Consider the following 23,300-nt stretch of genomic DNA (forward strand, 5'->3'; position numbering starts at 1 on the left):
AGGAACCTCCACACTGCCTTCCATAACGGCTGCACCAGTCTGCATTCCCACCAACAGTGTATGAGGGTTCCTTTTCTCCACAACCTCTCCAACATTTGTTACTATTTGTCTTGTTGATGATAGCCATTCTGACTGGGGTGAGGTGATATCTCATTGTGGTTTTGATTTGCATTTCTCTGATGATTAGTGATGTTGAGCATTTTTCATATGTTTATTTGCCATTTGTATGTCCTCTTTGGAGAAATGTCTCTTCAAGTCCTCTGCCCATTTTTCAATTGGGTTGTTTGTTTTTTTGTTGTTGAGTTGCATGAGTTCCTTGTATATTCTGGATACTAGCCCCTTATCGGAGGCACTGTTTGCAAAAATCTTCTCCCATTCAGTTGGTGGCCTCTTTATTTTGTCAATGGTTTCTTTTGCTGTGCAGAAGCTTTTAAGTTTCATATAGTCCCATTCGTTTATTTTAGCTTTTACTTCCATTGCCTTTGGAGTCAAGTTCATAAAATGCTCTTTGAACCCAAGGTCCATAAGTTTAGTACCTATGTTTTCTTCTATGCAGTTTATTGTGTCAGGTCTTATGCTTAAGTCTTTGATCCATTTTGAATTAACTTTGGTACATGGTGACAAATAGCAGTCCAGTTTCATTCTTTTGCACGTGGCTATCCAATTCTCCCAGCACCATTTATTGAAGAGGCTGTCTTTGCTCCATTGTATGTTTTAGCTTCTTTGTCAAAAATTATCTGTCCATATTTATGTGGTTTTATTTCTGGGTTCTCAATTCTATTCCATTGGTCTATGTGTCTGTTTTTCTGCCAATACCATGCTGTTTTGATTATTGTGGCCCTGTAGTACAAGCCAAAGTCAGGAAGTGTGATACCTCCATTATAGTTCTTTTTCTTAAGATTGCTTTGGCTATTCGGGGTCTTTTGTGGTTCCAAACAAATCTGATGATTTTTCGTTCTATTTCTTTAAAATATGCCATTGGGATTTTGATGGGGATTGCATTGAATCTGTATATTGCTTTGGGTAATATGGCCATTTTAACTATGTTGATTCTTCCAATCCATGAGCATGGAATGTCTTTCCATTTCTTTGTGTCTTCTTCAATTTCTTTCAAAAATGTCTTATAGTTTTCAGCATATAGGTCTTTCACATCCTTGGTTAAGTTTATTCCTAGGTATTTTATTCTTTTTGCTGCAATTGCAAAAGGAATTGTTTTTTTATTTCTTTTCTGAGATTTCATTGTTAGTATATAGGAAGGCAATGGACTTTTGTGCGTTGATTTTGTAGCCGGCAACTTTACTGTATTCGTTGATTGTTTCTAGTAGCTTTTTGGTGGAGTCTTTAGGGTTTTCTATATATAGCATCATGTCATCTGCAAAGAGTGATAATTTAACTTCTTCATTCCCAATTTGGATGCCTTTTATTTCTTTCTCTTGCCTGATTGCTCTGGCAAGGACTTCCAACACTATGTTGAAAAGCAGAGGTGATAGGGGACATCCTTGTCGTGTTCCTGAACGTAGAGCAAAGGGCTTCAGCTTTTCTCCATTAATTATGAGATTAGCAGAGGGCTTGTCATATATGGCCTTTATTATGTTAAGGTATTTTCCTTCTATACCCATTTTATTAAGTGTTTTAATCATAAATGGATGTTGTATCTTGTCAAATGCTTTTTCTGCATCAATTGATATAATCATATGATTTTTGTCCTTTATTTTGTTTATGTGATGTATCACATTGATGGATTCTTGGATGTTGAACCATCCTTGTGCCCCGGGATGAACCCCACTTGGTCGTGATGAATAATCTTTTTAATGCATTGTTGTATTCGATTTGCTAGAATTTTATTTAGGATTTTTGCATCGGTATTCATTAGAGATATTGGTCTGTAGTTTTCTTTTTTGTGCTGTCCTTACCAGGTTTTGGTATCAGGGTAATGTTGGCCTCATAAAATGAGTTAGGGAGTACTGTCTCTTCTTCAATTTTTGGAAGAGTTTGTGCAGAATTGGTATTAGATCCTCTTTGAAGGTTTGGTAGAATTCACTAGTGAAGCCATCTGGTCCCGGACTTTTGCTTTTGGGAAGGTTTTGGATGACTGATTCAATTTCGTTACTGGTGATCGGTCTGTTTAGATTTGCCAGTTCTTCATGGTTCAGCCTTGGAAGGCTATATGTTTCTAAGAACTTGTCCATTTGTTCTAGGTTGTTGAATTTGGTGACATATAGTCCTTCATAGTATTCTTGGATGATCCTTTGTATTTCTGTGGTGTCCGTGATAACTTCCCCTTTTACGTTTCTGATTTTGTTAATCAGTGTCTTCTCTCTTTTAATCTTAGTAAGTCTAGCCAAGGGTTTGTCAATTTTGTTAATCTTTTCAAAGAACCAGCTCTTTGTCACATTAATTTTTTCTATTGTCTTTTTGTTCTCTATTTCATTTAGTTCTGCTCTAATTTTATTATTTCCTTTCTTCTGCTGACCTTGGGTTTTACTTGTTCTTCTTTTTCTAGTTCTTTAAGGTGTAACATGAGGTTATTTATTTGGGAGTTTTCTTGTTTCTTGAGATAGGCCTGTAATGAGATAAATTTCCCTCTTAAAACTGCTTTCGCTGCATCCCAAAAATTTTGGTAGGATGTATTTTCATTGTCATTTGTTTCTATGTATCTTTTGATCTCTCCTCTAATTTCTTCTTTGACCCAGTCCTTCTTTAAAAGTATGTTGTTTAATCTCCATGTATTTGTATTTTTCCCTGCTTTCTTTTTACAGTTGATATCCAATTTCAAAGCCTTGTGATCAGAGAATATGCATGGTATGATTTCAATCTTCTTAAATTTGTTGAGACTGATTTTATGTCCCAATATATGGTCTATCCTTGAGAATGTTCCATGTACACTAGAAAAGAATGTATAGTCTGATGTTTTAGGATGAAGTGCTCTATAAATGTCAATTATGTCCATTTCATCTAATGTGTCATTTAGGGCTACTATTTCGTTATTTATTTTCTGTTTGGATGATCTATCCATAGCTGTCAATGATGTATTTAAGTCCCCTAGTATAATTGTGTTTTGGTCAATTTCTCCCTTTAGTTCTGTTAGTAGTTGCTTGGTGTATTTGTGCTCCCTGATTGGGGGCATAAATATTGATGACTGTTATGTCTTCTTGTTGTACAGTCCCCTCACCATTATGAAATGTCCATCTTTATCTCTTGTTATCTTTTTCACCTTGAAGTCTGTTTCATCTGATATCATTATGGCTACACCTGATTTTCTCTGGGTACCATTTGCTTGGAGTGTCAATTTCCACCCTTTCACTTTGAGTCTATGCTTGTCCTTGTAGCTGAGATGTGTCTCTTGGAGACAGCATATGGTTGGGTTTAGTTTTTTGATCCAATCTGCTACTCTGTGCCTTTTTATTGGTGAGTTCAGTCCATTTACATTTAGGGTGATTATTGATATGTGAGGATTTCCTGTCATTCTATCTTTAGTTTTCTGGTAAGGCTGTGTCTCCATTGTTTCTTTGCCTTTTTGTTGTTGTCTATTATTTCTGTGTGGTGGTATTCTATGATGTTTCCCTCTGTTTCTTCTTTTATTTCAGTATATATTTCAATTCTGGATTTATTTTGAGTGGTTACCCTTAAGTTTATGTAAAAGAAAGTTTGATATTTAGAGTATTCCATTTTCTTCAGCACGCTTACTTTCTCCATTCCCATATTCGGTTCAGGCCTTTACTCTCCCCTTTTTGAGTTTTGGTTGCCACAAATTGTCCCTGTTGATGGTGGTCGAATAGCCTCCTTTAGTATTTCTTGTAGTGCAGGTCGTGTATTAGAAAATTCCCTCAGCTTCTGTATGTCTGGAAAGGTCTTTATTCCTCCTTCATATCTAAAGGATATCTTTGCTGGATATATTATTCTTGGCTCATGATTTCTCTCTTTCAATAGTTTGAATATTTGGTTCCACTCCTCCTGGCTTGTAGAGTTTCTGCTGAAAAATCTGATGATAATCTAATGGGCTTTCCTTTGTAAGTTACCGTCTTCTTTTCCCTGGCTGCCTTGAGGATTCTTTCTTTGTCGTTGATTTTAGACAGCTTCAATACAATGTGCCTTGGAGAAGGCCTGTTGGGATTGAGGTAACTAGGTGTTCTATTTGCTTCTTGGATTCGAGGGTCCAGTTCTGTCCACAAATTTGGGAAGTTCTCATCGACAATTTGTTTGAATATATTCTCTGTTCCTTCTCTCTTTCTTCTCCTTCTGGTATGCCCATTATTCTTATATTGCTCTTTCTGATGGAGTCAGAAAGTTCTTGTAGAGTTCTTTCATTTCTTTTAAGTCTCAAGTCTCTTTCTTCTTCTCTCTGTGTCATTTCCAGGTTTCTATCTTCGATGTCACTGATTCTTTCCTCCATCTGGTCAACTCTACTACCTAAGCTGGTTATTTCATTCTTAATTTCTTCTATTGAGTTCTTAATCTCCAGAAATTCTATTTGGTTCTTTATTAAGATTTCAATCTCTTTCGTAAAATGCTCATGCTGTTCTTTGATTGAGTTTCTGAGTTCCTTTAACTGCCTATCTGTGTTTTCTTGTATCTCGTTGAGTTTTTTCAGAACTGCAATCTTGAATTCTCTGTCATTTAAGTCACATATTTCTGTATCTTTAAGTGCCTTCTCTGGAGATTTTTCACTTTCTTTCTGAGCTATCTTGTTGCCTTGGTTATTCATGGCGATTACTGGTTTACTATTTCTCTTCCTAGACATCTACAGGAGTGGCTTCTGCAACAGGTTGATAGAAAGCGGTCTTTCTTTTGTTTGCCAGTACTTGTTGGTAGAATGTTTTATTATTTCTCCAACTGCAACTTATTTGTCTTCTCCCACACGGTAGTGCTATGTTTTCTCTGCACTATTCCAATTTCTCACACAATGGGGGGATTCCCTGAGAGACGGGCTTCTCCTCTGTTAATAGTTCGTCTAGGTCACAGGGCGCAGTGTCCCGGTGGGTATGCGGAGAGCTTTTGATGTTCCAAAGCTCTTCCAGCTCCTGATTCAGAGCCCGTATGTTTCAGCAGTTCTGTTTACTCCTGCAGGGATCCGCCCAGATAGGTGGGGTCAGAGGCGGGGTGAGTTGTGAGAGGTGGCCCAGAGCAATGGCGGCAACCACCACCACAGCCCGTCCTGCTTCCACAGCTCTCTCCCCTTTGCTGGAACTAGTTGGGCTGTGAAATTGTGTTTGCAGTCCACAGTTCTCAAAACAGCAAATTTTCTGTTGTTTTGATCTGACACTGCTACTGTTTCGCTTTTAGCACCGGGCAGGTGGGGGCGGGGCGAGCTCTGGGAGGGGGCGGCTAGTCTCAGTGCCTAAGGCTCCGTTCTCTGCTCGGCAGTGCGGGCTTAAACCACCGTTTTCAGCCTTTTTCCCTCAGTCTTTTCTCCGAGGTCTCTGCCGTGAGCGTTGGGTTCAGCCGTGTTATATGCTGTCCCCTCAGCCCTGTGGAGCCCTGGCGGAGCCCTAGCAGTCCGAGTTCTTCCCTCACTCGCAGCTGCGGTGGTTCTGGGAAGCAGCGAGCTCGGCGCACTGAGCTAGGTCTGCGTCCTCCGCCCGCGCGTCTCCGTCTCCGCGCACTTCTCCGTTTCCTCCTCCCTCCACTCGCGCGAATCTCCCACCTGTAGGTGATTTCAGTCGGTAGTGGGCCTCTTCGTGTTGCCTGTGTGCTGTGCAGGGAGTCCTTTGTGGAGTTTTTGTTGTTCGATTCGTTGTAAATTCCAGGGGAGCTTTACAGAGGCTCACCTCACGCCGCCATTTTTCCGGAAGTCCCGCTCTTTTTTTCTAACTTAGTATTTGTTGACTTGAAATGCAACTATTAGTATTGCTGCATTAATAGAAGCTCATAGCTTCTATTGTTGCCTATGGTAACCAGGGAGGAAGTATTAGTAATAAATAAAATTTAAAAATATATTAATTTATTTTCCAGAAAATGTGCGATTAGTACTACGAGTAAATATGGGGTGTGACTTATTTCACCATCACACAGACTCGGTACTCAGAGTAAACAATGTTTGTTCTTGCCTCAGATGGCTGAACACCCAATCCAGAATTTTTATCAGGAATAAATCAAATTCAACCATATTTCTACCTTTCCTCTACCATCCATCTATAAAAACTATAAGATACAAACTTTATTCTATCTTCTCTAAGAACTTCTGGTTACTGGGCTAGTTTTTGTCTTTTCTTTTTATTATTACAAATAGCCTTCATTAAATTCGGAAACCTAGAGTTTTGAATCTTGTGCATGGATGAAACTTGGTATTATTCAGTATTATTTTTATTAATATATGTGTTGGGAGATAAAAGACCATTTTGATAAATACACATGAAATGTGCCAGATCAGTGCATATTTAGAGTATCTATTTGCACAAAGCAATGACGTGAACATATGGCTCACAAGTTCTGAAGCCTGATAGCATTAGATAGATTGATGCTGGTAATTTATCATGTGCCGCTAGGAGTAAAGAGATGAATTGTAAAACCCTTTAACGGTTTCTGGCATCCAGGCAACAAACCTTTCCAGCCTTTCTCTCTTTGCCCCCGGACTCATCAGCATCTCTGTGAAGTAGGGTTCAAGGATGGAGTCAGCATGAAACTTTTTCTCTAAGTTTTCAGGAACAAACAAGGAAGGCTTGGTTATGAGCAGACCTAAGCAAAATACACTACAGGCGTAAAAGCACAATTTATTTTCTTCTGAGGCTTTAAGAAAAAAACAAACAAACCTGTAGCTTTGCATGCTCAAATCTTTCTCTTTGTTTCTCTCCTCCTCACTCCCTTACCCCATGGGAACCAGCAATAATAGTTTCTAATGGCTGTGGGGGTGGGGGTAGGGGAACATGCTGCAAAACCGTGGAAGTGATTTGAAATCTCTTGACTTCTCAGACCTGCCAGCGCCAGAAACTATAAATAGGAATGCTTGGCAAGAGGGGGAGAAGGGAAAGACCTTTCACTTCTTCAGAATGCGCCTAAGCAGGAGGGAGAGAGCAGTAACACTTTAAATATTGTGTGCAAAACCCACTTCATTCCTTTACGGCAGAACTGCTTGGCATTATGGGAGAACAGTTATCTGGGCAGGATTCAGATCTGAAGAATTTTGTGGCAGGGGCTGATGGAATTTTAGAAAAATCTCTCTTTGTGGAAAAAAAGTAGATAAACTTGTTATTTTTTTTGGAGTATTTGTTGATTACATGTCTATTATGCACTGAATTGTGTCCCTTCCCCAACCCCCAAATCCATATGTTGAAACCCTAACCCGCAATGTGACTGTATTTGGAGGTATGGCCATTAGGGAGGCAAGTAAAGTTAAATGAGGTCATAAGGGTGGGTCCCTAATCGACAGGACTTGTGTCCTTCTAAGAAGAGGAAGAGAAGCCAGGAGTGCACATGCACAGAGCAAAAGCCATGTGAGAAGGCAGCCGTCTGCAAGCCAGGAAGAGAGGCCTCCCCAGAAACCACCCTTGCAGGCACCTGGACCCCAAACTTCCAGCTTCCACAACTGTGGGAAAATAAATTTCTGCTGTTTAAGCCTCCCAGTCTGTGGTAGTATTCAGTTACGGCAGCCCAAGCCGACGAATACAATGTCACTTAATACTGGGAAGAAGACTTCATTTCATTTGGGTGTGTGAAAAGGCACTGGCTACTTACTAAGGTCCAAGAGTGGCAGAGTGGTTAAGGAAATTGGCTGTTGGACTCCAGCAAGCCTTGTTCAAATCCAAGTTGACCACTTACTAGATGTGTGACCTTCAGCAAATGACCATGCCTCTGCATGTTTCTTCATCTAAAGAAGTGGAATAACAGTTTATACTGGCAAGATTGTTGTGAGGTGAAATGCTTGAATGTAAGCAAGCAGAGCATGTCATCGTGGCTGGTAAACAGCATTCTACAAAAGCCAGCGCTCACAGGGATGCTGGGCCTCACTGTTTAGAGTGTTTTCAGTCCTGCCATAACCATCATCTCACTGGGTTTTTATAACAATCTTATGAGATTAGGTGGGAAGAAAATATTACACCCACTTGAGGAAAGAGGAAACCAAAATTCGGAGAAGTCAGGAAACTAGCCCAAGCTCAAATTTCTACTAAACCAAATAAACCAAGCAAAGTCAGGCCTTCAAATTAAGGTTCCTAACACCAAGTACAGTGCTTTGCTCATTAAATTTGCTGTCTTTCTGAATTCCCCCCTTTCCCACCTTGTTCCCTCCCTTTCTGTCTTCTTTTCTTTTCACCAAACACGTGTCAAGTTTCTATTATATTCCAGGCTTTTCCCCTTCTTCCCTGGACCTCTGTGTTTCTTTTCTCTTTATTTGTTTTGACCTGGATGCTATGTGTGTGTGCATACGTGTGTGTGCATGTGTGTGTGTGCATGTGTGTGCATGCATGTGTGCGTGCATGTGTGTGTGTGCATGCGTGTGTGCACACGCCTGTTCCTGCGTTCCCATGTTCCTGCATGCCCACGCTCATGCAGCCTGTGCTGTCATTGTCACTAAGGATGACCCTCTGCCTTGTGTCTCTTCTCCTCACCCGTCAGTTTTTTATCTCAAAGAAGTCAGCACTCAGCTTTCAAGGACATATTATAAATAGAGCCTTAGCAGCAACTCTCTTTCCTTATCTGAAAACTGACACCAAGCACAGGCAACCAGGACAAAAAGAAAAGAGGACGGGGTCAGTGGTAGAGCAGATAATCAATATCTTTAAATGACAAGAGATTCCCAAGAGAAGTGAGAGGAGACTTGAAAATGACAGCCTGAGAAAGCTTGCTGGGCTCTTCCAGGGAGTGAGTGGTAAGGTGTTGTTTGAAAAAGCAGATTTCATATTATAATTTTTATATTTGGAAAAATGTCAAAAATCTCTCTTATTTTCATAGCACAAACTACAGAAAATAAAGCTCTGCAGAATTTCCTTGACCCTGGAAGCTGTGTAGGAGTTGAAGTGGGTCCCAATGGGACAGGAGGTGGGTTCTGAATAGTGAAATGAGATCATGACCCTGCATTTTTGGCAATTTGGGACATCAAGTTTAAAAGCTAAGAAACACTACTCTGCAGACTACAGAAGAGAAGCAGGACCTGAAAGTTGGAAGGAGTCAGTGACTGAAAGGTTCCTATAGGGTGTGAAAAGACCATGAAATCTAACTCCCCTATTTTACAGATTAGGCAACGGGCAGGCAGAGAGGTCACTGGCAGGAGGGCGAATAGTTCCAGCCAGAAATGCCTTGCCCAGTGCTTGCTTCACCCTGAAGGTGACAGGATATCATGAAAGACCAGGGAATCTCTGAGACGGTATCTTCTTCTCCTAATACAGAGAATGAGGAGGTGCCTTTAGGAGGCTGGGAACAACAGGCCCCAAAGAAGAGAGTGGGAGGGCTGCTGAACACAAAAGTGGATTACTCCTACTGCTCTAGGTGGGTTCTAAGAGTCCATGGTTCTTCAGGCAGGTCTTTCCAGGGACCTGAAGGAGTGGGTTGGACAGGAAGGGATGTGGAGGACTGGGGAGCAGCTGCAGATAAATAATGCCCCTCTAAGGAATAGGGTTTAGTTATCCTGCACAACAAACAGCCCCTCACCCTCATGCTTACCTTGACTCTGACCCCTACCCTGAACTTAACCTGGCCTTTAGCCTGAAGCTAAACCTAATCCTTTCTCTGACACTTATTCTAAACCTGCCTCGAATCCTTACCATAACCCTGAGCCTGACACCCTAACCCTCATCAAGACCTTGACCCTGATGTTCAGCTTCATATTGAACCAGACACTTAGCCTAACTTTGACTCTGATTTTTATTCTGAGATAGAGCTTGCCCTAGTCCTTAACACTGTTCCGGAACTACCATGACTCGTAGCCTGACCCTCATGTAGACTCTGACCCTGACCCTGACACTGTCGGATTCTTACCTTTACCCTCACTTTGAACTTGTCCCATACACTGACCGTGACCCTACCCACCCTCACCCTGAATATGCTCCTAATCTTGATGCTGACACTTACCTGACCCCAACTTTCACCCTGACCATGATTCTGAGTCTGACTCTCACTCTGACCCTCACTGTGCCCCTGAACCTGACAATGAAGCTCATATTGACACTGACCCTTATCTTGATGATGACCCTAAACAGTTTCCTCACACTCCCTCTGAATCCTCCCTGATACTCACAGAGACTCAGATCTTGATCCTTAACCTGGTCCTTAGCCTGAACTTCACCCTGACTCTGACCATCGTGCTGACCCTAACCGTGAAAGTGTCACTGACTTCCACCGTGTCCCTCAACTGTACCCAGAGCCTGACCACGACCCTTACCATCAACCTCACATTGATCCTGACTCTGACTCTGGGTCACCCTGACTTTCACCTGCCTTGGACCATGACTTAGACACTCAAGTTTACCTTCACCCTATGCCTAAACTTGAACCAGACTTTTACTTTGACCCTCTTCAGACACAGACACCCACCCTGAACCTGACTTGACCTTCACCCTGAACATGAGTTTCAACTTCACATTCACCTTGACACTTACCCTCACTCTAACCCTAAACCTAAACTGACTCTAAAGCTGACCCTGATTCTCACATAGAACATAGAACATGACCATGACCCGGTACATGACTCTGATTCTGATACTTAGCCTAACACTGATTTTCACCCACACAGTAACCCTAATACTGACCAAGACCCTGATGCTTACCTGACACTATCCTTCACCCCATCAACCTGATACTGACACTGATCTTTCACCTGAACCTGAACCTCACCATGACCCTGACCCTAGTTAAGACATTGACCCTGTATCTCACATGCCCTTGATCCCGACCTTGAGGCTCACATTTATCCCACATTTCACCCACATCAAGACCCGAACATTCACACTGACGCACACCATCATGTTGCTATTATCCTGAACCTGACTCTCAACTGGACTCTGAATCCGACCCTCAACTCGTCTCTGGCCATTATCTTCATCCTCTCGATTAACCTTCAAACAAATCTGACTGTGATGACACCTTGAAACTGACTCTACTACTAATTAACCCTAGTCCTGAATTTGACCTTCAACCTGATCCTGATTTTCACCCATTGTTACCCTGATCCTGATTTTCATACTGATTGTCATCCTGACCAATAGCCTAACATTGATCCTGAAACTTACCTGACCCTGAACATCACCCTGACATTGACCTCTAATGTGATCCTTCCCCTAACCGGACCGTTAATTTGAACTTTATCATCAACCTGACCCTGACCATATAAATGAAAACAACTGGGACCCTCACCTTGTCCCTGAACCTGATGCTGACTTCACTTGATGCTAATGCTAACCATAACCCTGACCCACACCTTCACCCTTATTCTTATCCTGACCTTCACACTGAACCTCACACTCAGCCTGATTTTGACCTTGACTGTCAGTATGTCTCTGAGCCTGACCCTGACTTTAACTGTGACCTTCAATAAGACTCTGATATACACTCTGACCTTAACCTTGACTGATCTTTCCTGGAAACTTTAACCTCACCCTGATCTTCACCTTCTACCTGACCCTGACTACCATGATCCTGGCCCTGATTATCACCCTGACCTTGATCCTGACACTGAAGTTGACCATGCTATGGACACTATTCCTGCAGTGACCCTGATCTTCAACTTTACCCTAAACACCGACTTACTGAATCTTAACCTTGACACTGACCCTGATCTTCAACCTGATACTTCTCTGACACTTACCCTGGAATTTTCACCCTGACCCTGGCCCTGAATTTGATCTTGAGTGTGACTCACCTTTACCCTGACCTTCACCTGAATGGAATTCTGACCTTGACCCCAAACCTTATACTCACCCTGACCCTAACCCTGAACTGGACCTTTATGCTGACTCTAACTCTCACCCTGAACCTGACCATATCTCTCATCTTTACCTTAACCCTTATTTGACCATCACTCTGAGTCTGACCTACATCCTGACCTACATCCTACAGTAAACCTCACCCAGACCCTGGTGATGACCCATGTGAAGCCACTGAGAGTCACATTATTATCCTGACTCTACCCTCACCAGGGCCTTGAACTTCATCCTGAAACTTTAACTGACTCTGACCATCAACTTAATCTTTACTCTGAAAACCTCACCCTGAATCTCTCCCTAACCCTGACCCCTATAAAAATGATATTATCACTGACCCTTATCCTTTCACTTAACTTGACCATGACCATAATCTTCACACTTACACACACACTGAACCTGACCTTTACCCTGTTCCCTTTCCTCACATTCCCAGTACCCTGACCCCTAGCCTTATCCTTTTCTGAACCCATACTAAACATCTTTTTTTTTTTTTTTAATTTTTATTGGGGAATATTGGGGAACAGTGTTTTTCCAGGACCCATCAGCTCCATGTCAAGTCATTCTTTTCAATCTAGCTGTGGGAGTTGCAGCTCAGCTCCGGGTCAAGTCATTGTTTTTAATCTAGTTGTAGAGGGCGCAGCTCACTGGCCCATGTGGAAATCGAACCGGTGACCTAAGTGTTATGAGAACTGCGCTCTAACCACTGAGCAAACCGGCCGCCCCCTATACCTTTATCTTACCCTCACCCTAATTCTAAGTCTCACAATGACCTTGTCCCAAAAGCTGTTCTCATACTGACCCTCAGCCTGACCCTTACCCTCATATTCTCCATGACCATCTCCCCAAACAAATGCTGATATTACTCTAACATGGGATCTGACTTTCCTACTCCTGAGCCTTACATGAATTTGATTCTCAACTTGCCTCTACTTTTAACCTGACCCTGATTATCACCCTACCTTGAAAACTTTCACCCTGATCCTGAAGCAGTCCCGGACCCAGACACTATTACACTGACACAGATCCTTAGCTTGACCCTGAACCTTACCTGATCCTAACCTTTACCCTGACTTTCATCATGTTCCTCAAGTTGACACTGACCATGACCATAAAACTAATCCTTAATTACTCTGACCATTCATCTCTCTTTGACTGTAACTTGACCTTAACCCTTACTCTGACACTCATGCTGACTCTGACCATAACCCTTTCCCTGAACTTCACCTTTATTCTCACCATGTCTACAACCTTGACCCTTAACCATACATGTATACAAAACCTCCCTCCATCATATAGTGATGCTGATTCTGCACTTGACCCTGAACTTCAGCCTAATACTGACTTTAACTGTCACACTTACCTGATCCAGACCCTCACCCTGACTCTGCACTTGACTTTAACCCTCACTTTAGTCTGAACCTCATCCTTACATTCTCCTCACTCTGAGCCTGATGCCTTGCCTGACATTAATTCCAATCTCACCTTTATCCTTATCTTAAATCTCAGTATAGCCGTGAAGATTAATCTGACCAAGACTGTCACCCTGATGCTCACATGACACAACCCTAACCTCCCTGACCCTGAAATTGACTTTTACCTTGACTATGAACTGGATGTTGACAAGTCTCTGAGACTCATTCTGACTGTGACTTTTACCCTGACACTTACTTTAACCATCACCCTAATCTGAATCCTCATCTTGAGAATGAGCTGATTCTGTAGCTGAACATCACCATGACCCAACCCAGATTCTAACTCTCATCCTCACTTTGACCTCGAACTAGAACCTTACTCTCAGGTTTATTCTGACTCTGAATTTGACTCTAAAACTCAGCTGACCCCAAATATCACCATCTGCGTGATCCTATCCTTTATCATAACCTTGATGCTGACCCTAACCTGCACCTTCAACCCTACTCTGACCCTTACTATGTCCCTGACTCTTCACTTGACCTGCCTCTCACTCTCCTCCTGACTCTGTCCCTCATCATGATCCTGATACTAGCCCTCATCTGCAACCTTAACCTTACTTAAGGGACACAGACTCTCATACTGACCATGTAACTGACCCTTCACTTGACCTTGACCCCCACTGGGAATTTGAACCTCAATTTCAACATCACCATCAACCTGATTCTGACCCTGCTGCTCACCTTGACACTGAATCTGGCTCTCACTCCTACTTTGACACTTCCCCTAATAGTGACCTTCACTTTTGCCCTGTTCCTGAGGCTGCACCTGACCCTTTTACCATGATACATTCTGACCCTGACCTTTACTCTCACCCTATTCTTGATCCTAACCTTGAAGCTGACTTGACACTGACCCTCACCATGACCTTCATTGTGACCATGACCCTGAATCAAACCCTGCACCTGATCCTCACTCTGATCCTAATGCTCATATGTACCCTCTTCGTGACACTTGTCTTCAATGTGACTCTGCCTTTGATGCCACCCTGACACTGTTTCTGACTTCCTTACTCCTCAAACATTACTCTCCTTGATGAACAACTTGACCATGACCCTGTTCATCATTCTGAACATGACCAATACCATGACCTTAACCCTTATATTCCTCTCACATTGAACCTGACCCTCTCCCTATTGTGACCCTGATCTTCAACATAATCCTAATTCTGATCATACTTTGATTCTTACCTCACACTGACAATGAAACTGATTAGAATCCTCATCCTGTCCCTACCCTGAACAATGGCTATTGCCCTGAGCCTCGTCTTCACTTTCACCTTGACCCTGATTCTAACCCTCACCCTGACCATGAACTTCTTTCTTATGTTTACCCTCATACTTATTCCATCCCTCACACTGACCTTTACCCTAACAGTGGCCTTGATCCTCAACCTGACACTCACCAAGTTGAATTTGAACATGAAACCTTGTACTCTTACATACTAGTTTTATCTAGATTTCTTATAACTAGCAATAAGAACATACTTTTGAGAACTACATATACACTTATATTGCATGTTTTCAAATATGCTGCTTTGATTTGTGTTAATAAATTTCTTATTCAACGGAAGAAAGTGCAGTCGAGAAAAATATGTGGTTCCCATTGATTTGCCTCAGATAGAGCATGGGTTAATTCTAGCAGTCAATAAAAATTTTCTTTAGAGACTAATGTCTGATTTCTTCTTTACTTCTAGTCTGTTCACACAAATATGATTTTCAACGATATTTGCTTTAACTCACAATAAGAAGTTACTGTGGAGAACAATGTGTAAATCAGAGCTCATTTTCACATATATGACTTGGATTCCTCTTATCTTGTTCTCACAAGAAGAAAATGCAGTGGGGATGAATGAGCATTTCTGAGGGTTTTGTGGTCATATAAATCTTACTTATATCTCAGTGTGGGCAAACAAAAGTAGAATTGAAAAAATTCATATTAGTGCAAAGAAGTGCAGTCTCAGACATTTGTCTTAAAGGTCAGTCCTTAGTGCTTCTTAGAGTAAACTAAGTATGAACACAAGCATGGATGAATATGTGTCATTCATCTCAAAGGCACATTCTTACTGCGAGGTACAGCAAATGAGGAAGAGTCTAAACAACAGTGAAAATAGTCTGTATTAGTATAAGTGAGTTCAGTCTCGACATTCCTCTCAAAAATAACTTCTTATTATTTCTTGGAGTAAAACAAGATAAACATGAAGACAGAAAAACACATTTCAAAGGCATATTCTTGACAAAACAAAAAAAGCAGGTAAATTATATTGTTTACTAAACATAATTTTAAAAATGACCCTTAGTTCTTTAAAATGTTCATAAGTTAACAAAATATGTAAATGCCTTTGGATAGTAATACATGTATGTTTGTATTTGCCTTATCAAAACTTTTAATTAATATGAGGTAAATACTCATAAAAAATTACCTGGGCAATTTTAACTTTCTGTCTTCTAGGTGTCTCCTATGTCTAGAGGAAAAAAAGAAAAAATAATTAAAGATAGCATTTATATAGTTGATTATACTGGGTACAAGCATGGCAACGAGATATAGGTTTGTGTATAGAATGTGATTTTCCTGTTTGTTTATTTTTAAAAGTTGTCCATTCACATAGTAAATTTATTTAAGATGACATATTGTTTTATTTAGTCTACTGACAATTATATTTTAAAGCTATAGTTTAAATTTTTAAATTATTACCTATACATATCTATGTATGTCTTGGCGCATACAAAAATGGTATTATGTCCTTTACTACAATTTATTATGTATGTACCAAAAGAATAAAATTAGAATTTGGGCCTTTTGTGTAAAATGACATGTTATTTTATGCCCACATCAATAAAAGCCCTGTTTTGTCAGTTAACAGTTGGTTAACTATTAACTCTCATGCTTTTTGCATACACTTCAACCACATTCTTAGCTATTCCAAGGACAGCCTTGACCTAATTTTATTTGTTCCATGTTGAAAATGCTATCACACACTTCAATTCACCCTTAGATATGGACAACTTCTAGAAACTAAATCAGTTCAGGTGACTAGCATAATTGTCTTCACACGGACTTGCCAACTCACAAAAAATCAAAGTGGAAATATTTATACCAATAGTAAATGTGATTTTGGGGTAGTCCACAAATTCAGAATCATTTAGAAACAAAGGTGTTTCTAACCTTGAAAAAAACCTATACATACTGGACAACACATTAAAGAACTTTTAGATGTTTTGCTATTACCTAAGAAAATAGCTATAATAAAAATAAAAGGTCAAAGAAAGAGACCTAGAATCTCACAATGCTTCAGCTGACCACTATGTTAAACAAATAATGTTAACCTAGATAAATACTCTTAGAGTCACACATGCAAAAAATGCCTTGGATAAATTCAAAGAGGCTGTTAACTATCAGAAATAAATTCCTTATTTAACTTAGGATGCTCATTACATCAGGGGATGGCCAACTGATCAAGCCAAAACACTTGAAAATAGAGTTTAACAAAAATTCTTCATATTACCTGAAAAGCAAAGATAAGTCAGCAACAATATTAAGCCAACAACGGTGGCTTAACTTTAGATGTAGATGCCAAGGACGTTTTCCAGTCAAGTCTTATCTGCCAACCACACAATCCTGAAAACCTTCAAGGTAGGTCATGGACAGGAACCAAGGGCCCTAGGACCATTTAAACACCTCCAAATGCACTTCATACAAATACATTTTGCATTGAATTAGAAATATGTTCCATTTATTATGCATTTATTCTCAGGGCGCATTGAAGGTTTTCCTTACCAGGGAGCTATGCCCATTACCTGGGGGGAGGAGAAGGTGGCTTGGTGTTGTTTTCCCACCTGGGAAATTCCCACTTACCTCTCTAATGACAGAGACATTTATTTTACTAGTACTGTAAGTTGTACTGTTACATAAAAGCTTCACTGTCCTCACCATCTACAAGTCCTCAAGAACAATAGAGAGAACAGATGAGTTCTAAAACTAAAATTAACAAACTTCTCCAAAATCCTTGTTCTCCCACAACTGAAACTACCATTAGCTTTCAAATGTGTTTGATCAACCCCTTCTGGGCGGTACACGATTTCTCCTTGTTCTGCAGGGTAAAACTTTCTTTTCTTTTTTTAAAGATTGTATTGGGGAAGGGGAACAGGACTTTATTGGGGAACAGTGTGTACTTCCAGGCCTTTTTTTCCAAGTCAAGTTGTTGTCCTTTCAGTCTTAGTTGTGGAGGGTGCCGTTCAGCTTCAAGTTGTCCTTTCAGTCTTAGTTGTGGAGGGCGCAGCTCAGCTCCAGGTCCAGTTGCCGTTGTTAGTTGCAGGGGGCACAGCCCACCATCCTTGCGGGAGTCGAACCGGCAACCTTGCGGTTGAGAGGATGTGCTCCAACTGAGCCATCCGGGAGCTCAGTGGCAGCTCAGCTCAAGGTGCCAGTGTTCAATCTTAGCTGCAGGGGGCACTGCCCACCATCCCTTGCGGGACTCCAGGAATTGAACTGGCAACCTTGTGGTTGAGAGCCCACTGGCCCATGTGGGAATCAAACCGGCAGCCTTCGGAGTTAGGAGAACAGAGCACTAACCACCTGAGCCACCCGGCTGGCCTGAAACTTTCTTAAAAGGACAAGTGGTTAGACCCCATCGTCCACCTGGGTCCCCACCCTGACTCTTCTCCATTCCCCGCTGTGGAGAGGGCAGGGGGGCAACAGATCGCTGGGTTTACCCCAACCCCACCTCCTTTACCCGTGACCCAGTGACGGATTACACGTTTTACACTACCCAGCATCCTTCTGCAATTTGATTCTTTGGGCATAAGTCACCCTTGCACTGCTCCTCAATGCACGCTCGCCGGCAGGCGGTACTGCCACTGTCCGCAAAGTCCGTAGAGAGGAGCCCCGCCCCTGTACACTCTACCGAGAACCTGGGACAGTCAGGAATCACTGTTGCTGGGAAACGCCGGCTGCGATCCCTCTGACCCTCCCTCCCCGCCCCAAAATACTACTGACCTTCGGGGAGAAGCCCCCTGCCTGACTACTGACCACGCTGGGACCATTCCAGGTGCGTTGATGGCCAATAGTTAGTTGTTCGCGAGGGGCGAGCCCTCGGCAGCCCCAAGAGCGCCCGCTGTGGCGGCTGGGCGAGGATGGGGTTACCGGGAGATCTATTGCATCCCCCCCGCCCCGCTTTTCCTCAAAAAGATAGAACCACACAGTAGGGAAGGTGGGGTCTCAGATAAACATCGGTTTCCGACCACCTGTTCCTTCAAGAAAATGCGCTTGCGCTGGGCAGGTCCAAGGGCGCACGTCTGAAGGGGTGGTGCTGAGCAGCCCGGAGCGCATGCGCTCGGCGTCACCACCTGCTGGTAGTGTGGTTTGTATTTTCAGGGGTGAATTAAGTCTGCGATGGCATTTTGAATATGAACAAATATAATTAGTACAGGACTAGCCAAGAGAGCCTCAAACTGATGGTCTCAGAGCATGCAAAAAAACATTGAGAATTAACAATAATTTGGTGACAAAAGGAAACTATTGATTTGGGCATAAAATAACTCAGTAATTTTTACATGAAAGACCTAAATCCTAATTTATTCCTTTGGCACATTACTTATGTAATAAATTGTAAGAAAGAATCTATTGCTATATACTGATATTGTATACATCTATTTGTATGGATTTAGGCATCTGTAGATACAAAAACATAATGCATAGATATATAAACATATGATGGTGGTAATTTAAACTTTCCGATTGTAGTTTTAAAATACAATTATCCTATACATAGACCTGTATATCTCTACAATCCTTATACCTAATCTAATCAACATTTATATTAGTATCTTCAATTACAGTAATCAATCCTTTCTTTTTTTCCCTCTAGACATAAAGTACACCCAGAGGACAGACAGTTTAAAAACACCCAGCTTTTTTTTTGAAATAAACATTTATCTCCCATTATTTAAAAATTTGAAAAGGCAAAAACTAAAACAGTATTCTAACCCTGACCACTGACACCACAGCTCCTGTGCCCATGTGTTTGTTCAACTAGTCAACATCATTAAGCCAAAGATCCCCCCAAAGACCTACCTGTACTTGAATAAATTTGGCTTACTACTGGTTGCATTGAAGGAGAATGTACACTGGGAACCATATGGTGCGGTAAGAGAGTGTTTAAAAAGTACCTATTACAGAACTGGGTTTTTGTTGGGTAATTTGGGGAAGGACTAAGGAAGTGAAGGTTTGCTCTATTTTTGGTGTTAGAAAGTGGGGCCAATTCTATGATTGGGCACTTTTTGGATACACAAACACATAATTAGGTAATAATTTAAAGTTTTTCACTGCAGCTTTAAAATATAATTTGTCAGTATATTAAATAAAACAACATACATCATTTTGAATTTGTTATGTGTGAACTGCAATAAGTTTAAAAAATGAACAAATAGAAAAACAAATAGAAACTCTCTGTGTAATTCTTGTACCAAGTATAATCTATCTATAGACTATAAACTATCTACATTAATTACTATCTTTAATTGAAGTATTCTTTTCTTTCTTTTTCTGTAGACATAAGTGACACCTAGAGGACAGAAAGTTAAAAACTGTCCAAGTAATATTTTATGAGCATTATTTCATATTAATTTAAAAATTTGAGGAGGCAAATACAAACGTGTATGTATATAATGCAAAAGCTTGCATATTTTAATTCACTGATATCTTAAGAAATAAGATCAATTAAAATTATGGTTTATAAATATGTTTTATATATATTTTTTTGTTTAAGTAAGATGTGCCTTTGAAATGCATGTGTTTTGCTCCCTTATGTTTATCTTATCTTAATTTACCCTAAGGAGCAATAAGGACTTTCTTGTGAAAGGAATGACGGAGGCTGAGCTGGTTTGCAGCAGTATGAATTGTTTTCAATACTGCTTCTTGTTTGCCTAAATGGAGACATATGTAAGATTTATGTAAGAAAAAAACAAAACAAAACTCAGAAATGCACTTTATCTCAACTGTTCTTTCCTCCTATGAGGTAGAACAAGGTAACGGTAATCTAAGCCATACATGTAAAAATGAGCTCGTATTTACACAGTGTTCTCCATAGTAACTTCTTATTAGGAGTTAAAGCAAATATCATTGAAAATTGTATGGAGGTGTACAGACAAGCTGTAAAGAATAAATCAAGCTCTGAATCAGGCATTTGCCAAGAGAATTCTTAATGACTATTAGAATTAATGGAGTTGAACCCATGCTTTATCTGAGCCAAATCAGTGAGAACCACATATTCTTCTTAACTGCACCTTTTTACTTTGAAGTAGACCACATTAATACAAATCAAAGCAGCGTATTTGAAAATATGTGATGTAAGTATAAGCAAGTGCAGAATTATGCATTGCCCTCAAAAGGACATTCATATTGTGAGTTATGAGGAATATAGATAACACTAGAATGTATATGTACAAAATTTCAAACTCGACTTGGTGATGGCAAGGCTCACTTCAGGGCCAGGGTCATGATAGGGGTCAGGCTCAGTGTCAGGGTATTGATAAGGTATTTCATGATGTTAGGTAGTGTCAAGCTCAGGATAAGGGTAGAATTCAGGTCAGGATCAGAACCAAGATTTGTGTCAGGGAGAGTGAGAGTGAGGGTCAATGTCATGGTGAGGGTGAGCTTTAGGGTGACAGTAAGGATAAGGATCAGGGTCAAAGTGTATCTCAGGGTCCACATAAGGGTCTCACAGTCAGTGAAGTGTTTATTGTCAGAGTGAGAGTCAAGGGACCGTCAGGTACGGTGTCCAGGTTAGTGTCAGAGTGAAGGTAGAGGACAGAGTCAGGATGACGGTGAGTGTACTATTACAGTCAGTGTCAAAGTGATAGTCAGGGTCAGGGTGAGAATCAAGGTTACTTTTAGGATCACTGTGAGAGTCAGGGTCAGAGTGAGGGCCAAATAAGGGTCAAATTATAGATGAGGCTTAATGTCAGTTTCAGAAGCAGGTGAGGGTTAAGATCAAGGAAAGATGAGAATGTGGGCTCATTGATTAGGGGATAGTCAGAGTGAGGGTCAGAGTCTGGTTGAAGGTCAGGTTCGCTATCAGTGTGAGATAAGAGTCAAGGTATGACCAGGGTCAGGGTCAGTCAGGGTTATGATTTGGGAATTGGTCAGGGTCATAGTCAGGTTAAGTGTCAAGTAAGGTAAAAAGGGTGGGGAGATCAGAGATAGTATCAGGGTCAGAGTGAGATTAAGGATAAGGGTCAGGGAGAGGGTGAGGATGGGGATCAGGATTAGGGTGACAGCCTGATGCACAGTCATGGTCAGGGGGAAGGTCAGATCATGACAAGGGTAATGGTCATACTGAGGGTCAGTGTCAAGTCAGCTCAGGGTGATGATCAGGTTCAGGTGAGGATCAAAGTAAGGATCATAGTCAGGGAAAGAGTCAGGGTCAAAATGAGTGTGAGGGTCAGAGTGAAAAGAAAGTCAAGGCAAGGTTGGTTTGAAAAATGTCCCATTGTGAAAGTACGGGTCTTAGTGTCAGAGGGAGGGTCATGCTCAGGTTCAGCTTCAGGGTTAGCAACACGGGAAAAATGAGGGTCAGGATCAGGATGAAGGACTAGGACAAGTAAAGGGTCAAGATGAGTGTGAGAGTTAGGGTCAAATGCAGGGTTGAGGGTGTGGATGATGGTAGTGTCAAAGTAATGGTAAGGAATAGGGTCTGGATGAAGGTGAGGGTCAGGTGAATTTTAAGGTCAAGTGCAAGGTCAGGACAAATGTGATAGTAAAGTTCAAGGTTAGCGTCAAGGTCATGGTAATGGTGAGGGTCAGTGTGAAGGTCGGGTGCATAGTGTCAGAATCAGACTCAGGGCGAACGTCAGTGTCAGGTCAATGTGAAGGTTAGGAACATAATGGAGGATAAGCTTAGGGTGAGAGTGAGGATATCAGGGTTAACTCATGGTGAAGTTCAGGATCAAGTTTAATATAACTGTCAGCATCAAGTTGAGTGTTATAATGAGAGTCAGGGTTATTGTGAGTGTAAGGATCAATGTAGGGTCAGGGGCAGGATAAGTGTGAGGGTCACCTTCAGGATCCGGTCAACATCAGATTGAGCGTCAGAATCAATATTGGGAGGATCAGGGTTATGTTAGGTTAAGGATAAGGGTGAGGGTTAGAATCATTGTCAGAGTGAGTGACAGAATCAAGGTCCATGTGAGGGTAGGTTTTGAACTTGGATGAGGGTCAGAGTCAGATGCAGAGTGAAGGTATGTGTCTGGGTGAGGGAAAGGGCAAGAGGAGCCAGAGTCAATGTTAGGTTCATGGTCAGAGATAAGGTTAGTGTAAGGTTGAAGATCAGGGTCAAGTATAGGATAGGGTTACTGTGAGATGAGGGGGAGATTCTGAGTCAGTGTACATGTGAGGGTAAAAGTTAAGGTTATAGAAATGGGGAGTTGGAGAGTGAAGTTCAGGGAGAAGATGAGGGTCAGATTCAGGGTGAAGGTTAAGTCAAAGTCAGAATAACGGTCAAGGTCAGATAACAGTCAAGGACAGAGTTAGGTTCAGAGAGAGGGTAATTTTTAGCATTGAGATAAAGGTAAGTGTATGTTTCAGGGAAAGTGTCATCATGATAGTCAGGTTGAGCGTCAAGGTCAGAGTCAGTGTCATGATGAAAGAGTGATCAAGTAAGGTTCAGAGTCAATTTCAGGAACACGGTCAGTGTGAGGAACAGGGTAGTATCTGGGTCAGGGTCGGCTTCAGGATCAAGGTTGAGGTCAGGGTGTTTTCAGGATAAGGTGAAAATCAAGGTCAGGGTCAGGTTAATTCTAAAACTGGACCTGAAACTCAGCCTGACTTTGAGTCTTAACCTCACCATGTCTATGACACAATGCTGACTCTAATTGTGATTCTCATCCTCATTAAGATACTTCAATTCACGTTAACCCTCACCTTGACTTGACCATTAGACTCACTCTTACCCTCACTCTCACCCTGACCTGACCCTCATAC

The 23,300-nt window shown here is 41.4% G+C and overlaps 1 long non-coding RNA gene across 2 annotated transcripts in view; it reads right to left on the minus strand.

Moving 5' to 3' along the window:
* The window catches only part of LOC141567243 (uncharacterized), a 32,162-nt gene extending 13,561 nt beyond the window's left edge, over positions 1-18,601 (minus strand). The window contains exons 1-3 of one of the 2 annotated variants that reach the window (XR_012489739.1): positions 18,318-18,601; positions 15,745-15,786; positions 7,054-7,804 (exon numbers count right to left, since the gene is read on the minus strand). This is a non-coding gene — a long non-coding RNA (uncharacterized LOC141567243). Of the gene's footprint in view, positions 1-7,053; positions 7,805-15,744; positions 15,787-18,317 lie in introns of those variants that run through there. The other variant, XR_012489738.1, reaches the window with a different exon arrangement.
* Positions 18,602-23,300: the final 4,699 nt, after the last annotated feature.

The sequence above is a fragment of the Rhinolophus sinicus genome, linkage group LG10 (assembly GCF_036562045.2).
Source record: "Rhinolophus sinicus isolate RSC01 linkage group LG10, ASM3656204v1, whole genome shotgun sequence".
In the NCBI taxonomy this organism is placed as follows: domain Eukaryota; kingdom Metazoa; phylum Chordata; class Mammalia; order Chiroptera; family Rhinolophidae; genus Rhinolophus; species Rhinolophus sinicus.